General features: G+C 39.7%; 1 protein-coding gene across 3 annotated transcripts in view; it reads right to left on the reverse strand.

Moving 5' to 3' along the window:
* FGF13 (fibroblast growth factor 13) overlaps positions 1-12,936 on the reverse strand; it is a 335,613-nt gene that overhangs the window by 81,915 nt on the left and 240,762 nt on the right. The window lies entirely within an intron of this gene.

Consider the following 12,936-nt stretch of genomic DNA (forward strand, 5'->3'; position numbering starts at 1 on the left):
GAGCTTCTTGTAGGCGCTTTCCATACTCCGGGGTGATGAATCTTCACCGCCCCCCAGCCCTTCTTGGATGAATCATTAGCCATGAAAAAGCACACATTTGCCATAACATCTTGAAGCACTTTGCCTGAACAATATTCCGTAGAGCAAAATGTGCCAACCTGTCATGGAACTGTGTTAGCTTGGTCAAGGGTTTTCCTAGAGAGTCCCATCTGCCAGCTAGAGAATGGTGGTGTCTGACATGTACATTCCACTAGAGAGATAGAACAGCCAACCTCCTTTCCTAAAGCCCAAAACACAAGTGAGGTCAGACTGAGGTGCCAAATATACACTGGAAAAGAAGAACAACATCCGTCCACTCCTATCAGCTAGTCAAGCAGTAGCCCATTAAGGACTCTTCTCATCACTGCCACTCAGTCCTCTTCTTCACACCTGTTTCTGAGATTCCAGTGCTTCCCAGGCTCAGTTCAAACTACAGATCCCAGCACATCTTTACCAGCCACATCACTAGAACTAAGGTCGGGGGAGTACTATAGCCTGGTGCCTCAAGGATCCTTTTCAATATTGCAATCCCTTTTCCCCAGTCCTGGAAAGAACAAAGCACAGATATTTTAGGTAATGATAACAATAAAGAAAAAAACAAGACCTAATTAGTTCCCCTCTCCTCATTTCAGGTGAAACACAAGGAGTGAGAAGTAGGTTTAAGACTTTTCTGCTTTAGAGAGGGTTGTGTCTGTTATTCAGGTATATTTTTCTCCCTGGTTCCCCGAAAATCTCCTTTGGCAGGTCACAGATGAGCAGCGCAGAGTCTGAGGGAACATGCTCTTAAAGATCCATCTCTGGAGAGAGTCAGACACCCAAACAGACGTGACTGTGCTGAGTAAAAACCCAGCAGCTCAGACTACTAAACAGCAACAGCAGCAACAGCAGCAACAGCAGCATCACCAGATAAAGAAGGGACAAACTTTATTTGAAACCTGAAAGCATGAGGTCATTACAGTATCTCCTACCCTTTAAGAAGATAATCACTCCTTAACCTTTTCATTCATTTCCCTGCCTCTTTTCCCCTCTAAGTCCATTCAAGAGAAATAAGAGGGTGAGGGTCAAATTCAAATTGAAACAGTTGGAGTAGGACCTGGGCCCATTATTCTCATTTAGGCAGAGAAATGGGAGCTCCCGATTTGTTTGCTAATCTACGACTCCAACAAATTAAAGACTTCTCTGAAACCTTTAATAATAAGAAGAATTGTTGTTTCTGTAAAGCACTTACTATGTGTCAGACACTGAACTAAGCACTGGGATAAAAACAAGATAATCACATTTGATAATATCTAAACATGAGAGTCCCTGTCCATAAAGGTGAATTAACTTCCAATACCAAAGGTGGCTATTCTGAACCCATCACCCCTGAAGTCTACTCTGGCTTAATAGCAACCCAATTCTATCACTACTATTCTCTCTCCTCCACAATATTTCCTGTTCTTACCTCAGTTTCACTGCTTCGGGATGCTTAGGTCTGGTAACATTGGGGGGGGGGGATGGGGAATGTGAGGAATATGGGAAGGCACTGGAACCACATGTTCAGAAACAGAAGCCTAGATGCAGCAGCGTGGCATAGTGGATAGCGTGTGGGCCTGGGAATCAGAAGGACATGGATTAGAATCCTGGCTCTGCCACTCGTCTGCTGTGTGACCTTGGGGAAGTCACTTCATTTATCTGAGTCTCAGTTACCTCATCTGTAAAATGGGGATTGAGACTGTGAGCCCCATGTGGGACAGGGACAGTGTCCAACCAGGTCCACTTGTATCATCCCCAGTGCTTAGTACAGTGCCTGGCACATAATAAGTACTCAACAAGAACCACAGTTATTATTATGTTTTCTGGGGAAGGCATGAAAGAGTGAATTTTGATGGAGGAAGACTGTGTAAGAAAGCAGCACAGTTGAGACACCACAGGCTTAATCTAGATCCGGCTAGCCTCGGAGGTCTCTATTCATTTAGGGAGTATGGGGTGAGGTCAAGCTATGTATAGAGTTACCTTTTCATACAATTTATGCTTGCAAGCTTTGCAAGAAAAGCGTTTTGAGATAGTAGGACTAAGGTCATCAGTGGAGGCTAAGCTAACTCAGAAAATTGCAATTAAAAACCTTGTCAAGACGTGTTGCTCTTCCTGGAAGAGAAAGAGTTAGTATTATGAAATATTACATAATACATCTATTCCCTGGTTATAAACAGGATTTTCTATTCATATTATTTTGGGGAGCTAGGCATCATTAACAAATGCCTCTCTAACGAAGTTTTTGATTTAAAGATCCTGACAACTTTAGAATGAAAGTGGTGATCTTAGGGCCTATTAGTATGGTGTACCTGTCTTCCCTATGTCTGCTCTCTGCTCATTTTCTATATACTTAGACTGCAAAATTTACTAATGCCATTTCTGATTGCTATGCAGCCTACACACTGATTGATTCTTTCTCTAGGAAAGCAAAATCCTATAATTCTCATGAAAAGCTCATTATCCATTCGCAATTCGTTTTTTCGCAACCATGAAATAAACTGATAATATTCATCACATCTGTGAATTTAGTCACTTCATATCTTTAGCCAAGTAACTCTTTTTTCTCAGTAGCAATGGCCCAGAGCCAACACAATTTAAAGTTCAGTGACCTCTGGATTACAGGGGTGGGAGTGGGACTTGGAGAAGGCAAATTTACACACACAAAGATAGACATGTATGATTGCCGAGATGGCGAATTCAAAGTGCTTCTTCTCACCAAGCTTTCCCCTGAAATCTGAACAGGAGAAAATGGGCTTATTTACAAACGGATGGATTTATGTTAAATATAAAGGGAAATGTTCCTGTAATGCAAGTTGTATTGCTGGACTGCACTATGAATTCTCTTCTATCACTGTCTTTGCAAATACTATCAAATCTCCATCTTGAATGTTGTAATGAATGTGTATCTTGCTTCTGTTGTGCTTTCCCCAATAGACATAGGTATTTGGTAATTTATCAGTGATTGACTGTAAATAAAGGTCTTTCTTCAAAACCTGGTTCGAAAATCAGAAAAGCTAATTACCAAAGGAATGCTCAGTAAAAGAAGTGTTGAAGACAGATGAATATTTTTATGTGAATTTGGGAATTTTTGAGATTGTCTCCAAAGTGGGGTCATCTTTGCCTTTCCTCAGTATTCTGCCTCAGGCCTGTAACACCTTTCCTCAGTATTCGACAGGTGGTCACTCTCCCCACCTTTAGCCTTATTGAAATATAGCTCCTCCAAGATGCCTTCCCCAACTAAGCCCTCATTTCCTCTTCTCCCACTCCCTTCTGTGTCACTCTTGCACTTGGATTTGCTCCCTTTACTCCCCTTTTAAACTGTAAGCCCGGTGTGGGCAGGGATTGTCTGTCTTTCTTGCTGAACTGTACTTTCCAAGTGTTTGGTACAGTGCTGTGCACACAGTAAGCGCTCAATAAATACGATTGAATGAATGAATGAATCCGTCCTTCAGCTCCGCAGCTCTTATGTACATAGCCACAATTTATTTTTTATATTAATGTCTGTCTCCCCTCTAGGCTGCAAGTTTGTTGTGGGCAGGGGACGTGTCTACGAATCTGTTTTATTGTACTCTCCTACGTGCTTAGAACAGTGCTCTGCACACAGTAAGTGCTCAATAAATACAATCGACTGACTGAAAGATACCATGATGCATAATCAATGAATTCCCATCACTTTGAAGAGCATAAGCAACTAGGAAGTCAACCACATAAAATAGTTTCAGGAATAATGTCTGCTATATCAATGAATTACCTCCTATTCAGAAAAGGAGGAAACCATAGATATTACCTTTTTATACATTTTTAAGGCTCAGTGACAAGTGGGTAAGTATGATGTTAACCTTCAACTGTTACGTTTGTGATTAGCTGCCTTGAGGGAGACACTAGGAGAGTAGTCATCAACCTGGAATGAGAGGGCAGTGGCTGGAGTAGGGGGGAGAGAAGAGGATTCAAAGCATTAAGTGGTGCCCCTCAGGGATCAGCTTTATTTAATATCTTTCTTGATGACCTGGATAAGAGAATCAAGAAAAAGCAGTTGTTACCAAATTGGCGAGGACTACCAACACTTTGCAACAACAGAATATAATTCAAAGTGACCTAGAAAAATGAAACAAGTGGTTTTTATAGAAAAAGGATAAAATGTGCTAGGGCAAGTGCAAGGAAATACACTTAAGGACACAAACCAAAGAATTAAAGAATGATGAAGGACTAAATAGGAAAATGAACAGTATAAAAAACCTAGGGGAGTAACATTATTTAAAGAGTCAACATGATTCTGAGATATATTATTAGACAGGAATCAGGAAAGAACCCTTCTCTCTACATTGTTCAGATCCCTATTAGAATAGTGTAGCAGTTTTTGCTCTTCAAATTTTAAGAAGGATATGGAAGATCTGATGGCATAGAAAAGAGTAACTGGAAGCATTCATTTAATAGGATGTAAAATAGAACCAGTAGATAACAAGAAATTGGATTTATTTAGCCCAGAGAAAAGAATGCTGTTCATCAAGTATGTGAAGCCCGTTAATGGGAAGATTTTTGACAAGACATTCTTTATCTGTACTAAAGACTAAACAAGGTAAATGGACTTAAAGTATGAAAGATTTCAGTTAGATGTTATGAAGAACTTCTTACTATTAGGCTGATAAAACTTCACTAGATTAGATCACCAAGGAATGAACATGAATGTTAGATGGTTGGATAATAGTCTGTTAGGTAAGAGCAGTGTGCTTTCGAACTTTCTTATCAGGTCTGGCAAGGGAATTATAGGGAAGGAAAAGAAAAAAATAATATATATATGAACCTGGAAGCCAAGGGCCTGGTTTACCTACATTTTGCAAAGGCCACTGGGGCTTTCAAGAAGGAGTTTGCGTTCTCTTCCAAGGGTAGAAAACTACATCAACCCCTGAGGAAGAGCTTAGTTTTCATAAGAGATTTCCCAGAGGAAAGCCTCTTTCTCTCTGTGCTGCTTTCTCAATGTTTGTTGCCCTTCTGCGATCTGTAGTTGGCTTGTAAGGAAAGCGGCCCCTGCTTTGCTCTTATATAAGGTGACTTTTTCTCTCTTTGCATAACCAACATCTGGAGTAAAATAGGCTAGAAAAACAAAATTTTACTTTGGGGATTTGTGAATCCATTCTTTTCCCAAACAAAAGTCTTAGGCTAAGAGTGACCATGCACCGGGACGGTTCGGCTCCTAACGCATGTCAAATGTTCTCCGTATCTCTTGTCTAATCACTGGGTCTACAGTTGCAAATCTCCATTTGATTCATTTTTGTATTTTTTCCATGTGAAATAATGATTAAACATGGTCTTTTGCCCATTATTTTGTTTGGGAACCAATTTCGAGCATGATTACCAGGGCTTTTGAAGAGCATCCTTGGGGCCTTGGGATATTCCCTATCTCCCTTATTTCTTTTGAATGTGCTGAACATAGGAGGCCTTCTGTTCTTTTTGCTCTTTATTTAGAGTATGTCAGCAAGGTGGTTCCAACTTCAGAAAGAGTGTGGGGCTAACAGTGAGTCTAAGATCACAATTGACCGCTAACTGTCCTGGATGGCCTTCCTATACACCTTTATGATCTCTTTTTGGGTCACCTCTAGCAGTCATTCTTTGACATTTCAGGACCAACCAGGTAGAAAACAAGAGAGAGGCATGAACTCGTTCATATCAATTCCCTTGCCTGCTGACAATGAGGAGAAAAGCTATACTTCAATTAGACTAGAATGACTAGCTCTGAGGGCTAGAAAACAGTTGAAGGTTAAATTCAGTGGGAAGGATTGTACCATTTAAGGCACAGTTGTGGCAGTCTTGGTATTACTGTTGTTTTTTCTCCACCACACTCATTCAGTCATGCCACTTAGACATATACTGCATTAACCTTTTTTGGCTACCTTAGAAAGACTGCTCAGAGAGATGAGACTTTGACCCTCCCATAGGAGCTGGAGAGCTTTTGAAATCATCTTTAATTGGATCTAGTAAAAAATACAAAGTTAGGCCTTAATTTCTAGAAGTATTTCAGAGTAGAAATGCCACGGGCATACAGTAAAAAGGTGAAAAAAACAGTCTCCATAAACAAAGTAATTATTGCAGCAGAAGAAACTTCTATTTGATGTCCTAAGAAAAATATTGCAACCAAGATTCTGTGGGAGATTAACTCAATCTTAACTCAACTAGTGACATCAAATTTTTCCATTGTGTGTCACTGCTGGATTTTAATGTGTTGATCCTAACCAAATGAGAATCAGAAAGTTATTCTTTTTCCTAAGGTAGGTAGGGCATTGAAAAAAAATCAATACATTACATTGTGTTCTTATTTTCAAACATATTTTCTGGTATACTTCAATCATCTCTCCGTATTTAAAATTTTCATTTTTTTATTATTTCTGCCTTCTAAAGAAGATTCAGAAGTGAATGGCCCCATATCTTTCAGAGTTCATCATTATATAACAAAAAAAGAATAAATGAATATTTAAATGAACCATTTCTCTATTTAGTCAACTATCAAATATGCAGGTCTCCTGGGTTAGTAAAGAACCACTCACGAGGACATGACAAAATAATACCCTCTTGGCCCCAGATGAACTTAATGAACTTAATGCCTTTTAGCCCTACCCTACTGATGGAGCAAATTGCACTGAGTTTGGTAATGCAAGAATAAGCAAAGAGGAAGAAAACCAAATCAAGAAGACTAGCATGTCCTCTGGGCAGCTGATAGATAAACTGTGACTTCAACATGGCATCAAGAGTAGAAGTATATTGAAGATCTACAGAACAGTTGGAATATCCAACTTCAGTGCTTTGCACATAGTAAGCACTTATGCCTTGCACACAGTAAGCGCGTAAATGCCATCATTATTATCATTATTATTTATAGCTTTGAGATCTGGATCTATAACAGGAAGCAACTCCCAATTTAAAGGCACAATTGCATCAATCCCACCTAGGTGCCATGCTTAATACGAGCTTTACAAATAGCAAGAAAACATCACGAACAGCAGAATCCTAGTAGGTCCATTGTTAATCAGTTGTAGGCACAACACACCTTCAGTGAGAGGGACAAGGGAGAAGAATACACTGCAGTGTGCTATCCAAATGGCCACTCTTTGGTGGGCTGAAATGCAGCCAACACCATCACCATCAACAGCATTTAAATGCCTACTCTGTGCAAGGCACGTGGGTTCATAAATGGAAGGAAACAGACATGGCTCCTGCCCTCAAGCATTTTACATTTAAATGGCAGAGCCAGTCACATCTAAATTCCCAATGCACTATAGGTACAAGATTATAGATACCTCGTAGTTAATGGAACAATTCAGCAAGGGCAAACCTAATTCACTTGTATCTACCCCAGCACTTAGAAAAATGTTTGACACATAGAAAGCACTTAATGATTACCATAAAAAAAATTGAAAGCACTGGAGAGCAGGGTTCCTGGCGAAGCAGCCTGTTGGTGGCCTATGTGGGAGCAGCCAGCTGGACTCATGACAAACTGTTTGGCAAATAATACTCAGCAGTTGGCATCGTATGCCCAACTGGACCAGACTACCCAGGACCCTGCCAGAATGGAGGGCATGGCATGGGAAGGCTAACTGGAAAACTTTATTCTATGACATCCTGCACTTGGTCAGATCAACAAAGGTGTGATTGGCAATGGTGTAATGGGTAGAGCCCGGGCCTGGGAGTCAGAAGGTCACAGGTTCTAATCCTGGCTCCGCCACTCATCTGCTGGTGACCTTGGGCAAGTGACTTCACCTCTCTGGGCCTCAGTTACCTCATTTGTAAAATGGGGATCGCGACTGGGAGCCCCACATGGGAAAGGGACTGTGTCCAACCCAATTTGCTTGTTTCCACCCCAGTACAGTGCCCGGCACATAGTAAGCGCTTAACAAATACCACATTTAACATTATTAGTATCACTCTTCCTCTGTAAACACAAACAATACAAAATTAAAATTCACCTTAAAACTACCAGATATATATTTGCTGTGCTAATTTCCAAAAGCCAATTTTCCAAGGTCAGAGTTCGCAGATGGAGGCATTTTCCAAATCTAATACAATAGGGACCGACGGGTGTCGTCTAGGCCCTTGCCATTTTAAAAGAGGAGATGATGTTGGAGACTTGACAGACCTAGCCGAATTTCACTACTTTTAGGGACTGACGTGTATTTACAGATAGTGTCAGTCATGCATTGGTCTTATCGGTCACACACACACTCCCTGATAAAATCTTACTATCAGCACTGTTGCCCTTGAAATCAGAGACTAGCTATATGTTTTATAACAATCACACACAGATCTAAAATAAGCATGTCTAAATTTAACAAATATCCCAAATCCCCTGCTGTTCCAGAGGCATAACAATACATATATTTGGCATTGGGGGAAGGTTTGACCAACTTGCACCCATGATGCCTGGCTTTAATGGACTGTTCACACCTAGGCCACCTAGAGCATGCACTAAGATTATAAAATACTCTGTATGGCTAAGGTACATTCAGTCCACCATTTGTGGAATACACAATCAAAAATCCTCAGAACTCCAAAACATTAATCTGTTCCAAGAATTGAGGATTTTTGATGATCTACTGGAGTTCCAATTTCTAGCGAGGGCATGAAAAAGCATCTGAAGACATGAGTTAAAATGAAGAGTCTATGATGTGTTTTCAACCTGCCATTTAGCTTGTCCCTAGCAGAAACTGTCAAAAGCTACTGCTTTTCGGTTAGACTTTTAATTAGGTTTAGCCTTTATAATGAGAAGAGCTACTGCAGCACTGTGAGCTCTGTTGCTAATCTGTTTTTCTTGTTCTGCTGAATTAAGAGTTTTCCCTCAGAATCTTGTAGTGAATAAAAGTGGTAGGCCTGAGGAATTAGGTGAGACAAGCAGGACAGATTGAAATAAGAGACAAGGGATGGCCCAAAACAGGTCCAGCCCAAAATATGGAATGACCAGGAAAAGTAGATAAACGCTACCACCAGTTCCTCAAAAGGAAGTAAATAATAGCTACCCTTCAACTCCTCCTAATGCCCCAAGGCTGCCTGGTTAAATTACAAGGTCCAAGTAGGTTTGGGATCTCCCCTGATTCATACCTTTGGGGAGCCAGGCAAACCTCAGGTGGATCAATCAATCAATGGTATTTATTGAGTGCTTATTTTGTGCAGGGCGCTGTATTAAGCACTTGGTGGGTGAGGGAAGGAGGGAAACCAGAAGAGGAGAAAGACCAAAGCCTGATAGTGCTGGTCAATGTCAGATCTCTACAGGGAATTCTTTGGGCTGTGGGAACCCAAAACTTGCCTTAATGATGTTTCGATCACCTTCACTGAACATAAAGACAAGACAGTGCCCAAAATAAAACATCCTAGCCTACTGTTACTCAGAGATTTATAGGGACTGAGGTGATCTGTAGATATGACAGGAAGATTCTACATGCATAAGAGAAAGATAGTTGCCGAAACACTAAAAGAGAGTGTTACTAGGAAAGAAATTTATTCCACTCTCCACCAGAATGCATGTAAAGTTAGCCCTGTCTGAAGCCTCTAATCACATCACTATTTTTACAGGGCAAAATACAGTGAAGGACACTAAAAACCACAAAGAGAATCAGAGATTAAAAGGTTCCAAAGGAGCACAGTCCTCCCACAGTTGCCTAAACTTTATTAGGTATGAAACAATATGGAATGCATCATGCAGTGTAATCTAGTGGAAAGAACATGGGCCTGGGAGCCTAATCCCAGTCAATTCCAACTAATCTCAGCTCCACCACTTGCTTGCTGTGTAAATTTTGGCAAGTCACTTAACTTCTCTGTTTCTCAGTTACTTCATCTGGATAATGAGGATTATGACAGCCTCATGTTGGGCATGGACTGTGTCCAACCTGATTATATTGTACTTACCCCAGAGTTTAGTACAATGCCTAGCACATAGTAAGTGAGTGGCACATAATAGCACTTAACAAATACCATTAAAATCAAACAAAAACAACCAAAGCAAAAAGTGCCTCTACATTCTTCCTGATCTGCTGGCAAATAAGGGTGCCTAAATCCAATCATATAGCTAGCTTTATCTGCTTTATTATTTTTCATTACTTCTGACCAATAAATGTTTAGAAGCATCATGAAAAGAACCACTAATAGCATCCCATAATGCATTACTCTGCACAAGTCTCCCCATTCTGCTAACCATTAAGGAGAAACTCCTGATCACTGGCTTTAAGAAACTCCTTCACTTCCCAGAACCAACAGACCACAACACTCCTCATATCTCACTACCTTTCAAATTATAAACCATGTATAGGAAAGGGGCTGTGTCCAAACATATTAGTTTGTATCTACCCCAGACTTTAGCACTGTTCTTTGAGCACAGAAAGCACTTAATTCTACAATTATTGTGTGTATTTTACCATGAAGTCTAAGGAAAGATATGACCGTGAGCCCGTCGTTGGGTAGGGATTGTCTCTATCTGTTGCCGAATTGTACTTTGCAAGTGCTTAGTACAGTGCTCTGCACACAGTAAGCGCTCAATAAATGATTGAATGAATGAATATGTGAGTTCAGGATATTATGGGCCTCTGCTTAAAATGGCCACAAAACACATTCTTTATGCCAATGAAATGGTAAACACTAATTTAAACTCGCTACACAAGATGGGATAAGTCTAGACATTTTGATTATTTTGAACCTAGTAATTATTTTCATTGTGAGTTCCAGCCTGTTGCATATGGCAGTGTTCTTCTATTCTGCAGCAACAACAGATTCTTAACATTTAGGTCACCCTGGACCATAAGACAAAATTCATTAATATAAAATCAAATTCTTTTTATTAAACATTGTAGATCCAAGAAAGGCCATATTTGGTGGTAAAACAATCCGTTCACACCCAGCGTGCTTTGTTTGTTTGTATCCCACTCTGTACTGGAACCATTATGCTGTACTTGGGCCAAATGACTAGTCAGATATGCAGAAAGGTGTCATTTACACAAATATGCTAGGTATGCAATCGAGCCCTTCAAAATTTGGCTTGCAAGATTAATTAGGATGCATACTTGCTGGACCCAATACAAGTATTGGATTTGTCATGGCTCAGAAAGGATTAAGTCAAACAGAACACTCAGATTAGAATGCTAGTTTTGAACTTTTGAAAATAAGCAAGTCCTTGGCCACATCTATTTAACAGTATGTGAGCTAGCATATGTTGGTTGCAGCATGTGAATGGAAAGTTAATAACATACATTTTCTTTACTAATAGATCATAGGAAAGAAATCAATTGAGAATGCTCAGCAGGCGATTTGAAAATAAATATACAAATTAGCAGATTGAGGAGAGAAAATAAATGTCTGCTATATTTTGTCTCATGACTCATTACCATCATCTTGCCTTAAGAGTATTATTCGAAGTGAAAACTCAGGATAAATTTGCTATTAGTCTCCTACCATAGAATAAATTAGGAAGAAAATTCAAAAACATTTTTATTGGTATTATCAATCCATAAAATCTAATATTGTAATAGCCTGACAAAAAGGTTTGCAGAAAATGTTTTATCAATTACTGCTATTTATCAATCAATAGTATTTATTGAGCACTTACTGTGTGCAGAGCACACAGAGAAGCAGTGTGCATAGTAAAGGATGGGCCTAGGAGTCAGAAGGACTTGGGTTCTAATCCTGGCTCTGCCATTTGCCCACTGTGTGACGGACAAGTCACTAAACTTCTCTGTGGCTCAGTTACTTCATCTATAAAATGGGGATTAACACTCTGAGGCCCAGGTGGGATATGAATCTACCCCAATTCTTAGTACAGTTCCTGGCACATAGTAAACTCTTAAAACCATTAAAAAAACACTGTACTAAGTGCTGTGGAGAATACAGTACACAGTTGGTAAACACATTCACTGTCCACAATAAGCTTACATTCTAGGGACTGTACATTTCCAATTTTAATTTTTGCTAAAAAATAAAAATAATTAATAAATCCTAAAATAGGTTATAGCATAAGACAAGTATTAAAAAAGTTCCACGATAGTAATCGATGAGGCTTAAGAGATACAAAATGTGTACAGAATAAACGTTTAGGTCAACATTATTTAGGAGAAGTAATTTTAGAGTTTATAGCATTTACAAGCATTTAATTTCCGACAGGAAATCTGATCGTAATCTTGAGATAAAAAGTCAAGTTTTACCTCTGTATATAATGCATTACGTTTCTTTTTTTCATAGTTATTTGGCTTTTTTGAATTTTCATTATTGGGTGGTAGAACATTCAAGGATGCACTGAGACTTACTGAGCCTGTATATCTCCCTACGTTGTTCATAGATGCAATGGGATCTATAGTTATAAACCTAAAGGTGTGGACAGACACAGAGGTGCATATGTTCTTCATTTTTTCAGATGATGCCACATATGGTAAAATCCTGTTTGTGCAGGCAGAGGTGGTTAAAAAGGCTGATGTATGACGGACAAACAGTTCTGCATTATGCACGCGTAAAGACAGTGGTCTGGCCCTTATAAAGCATGCTCCCTCTAGACGATAGTAATCAGGGTGACAACTCTGAAGTCTCATGGCAATTCCTCAGTAATCCACATGTTAAAACACTGTGCAGACTTCTGAGCATTAGTACCTCCCTGCTTTTGGATTTCTGCTGCAGATCCAGTTGCCTTATCATTTTTCATTACTATAGGGTAATAGTTTCATTCATTCATTCATTCAATAGCATTTATTGAGCGCTTACTATGTGCAGAGGACTGTACATGGAAGGTACAATTCGGCAACAGATAGAGACAATCCCTGCCCAATGACAGGCTCCCAGTCTAACAGGGGAGACAGCAAAGCAAAACAGAACAAAACAAAACAACATCATCAAGATAGAGTTATGGAGATATATACCTCATTA

Source organism: Ornithorhynchus anatinus, chromosome 6, assembly GCF_004115215.2.
Source record: "Ornithorhynchus anatinus isolate Pmale09 chromosome 6, mOrnAna1.pri.v4, whole genome shotgun sequence".
Classification (NCBI taxonomy): domain Eukaryota; kingdom Metazoa; phylum Chordata; class Mammalia; order Monotremata; family Ornithorhynchidae; genus Ornithorhynchus; species Ornithorhynchus anatinus.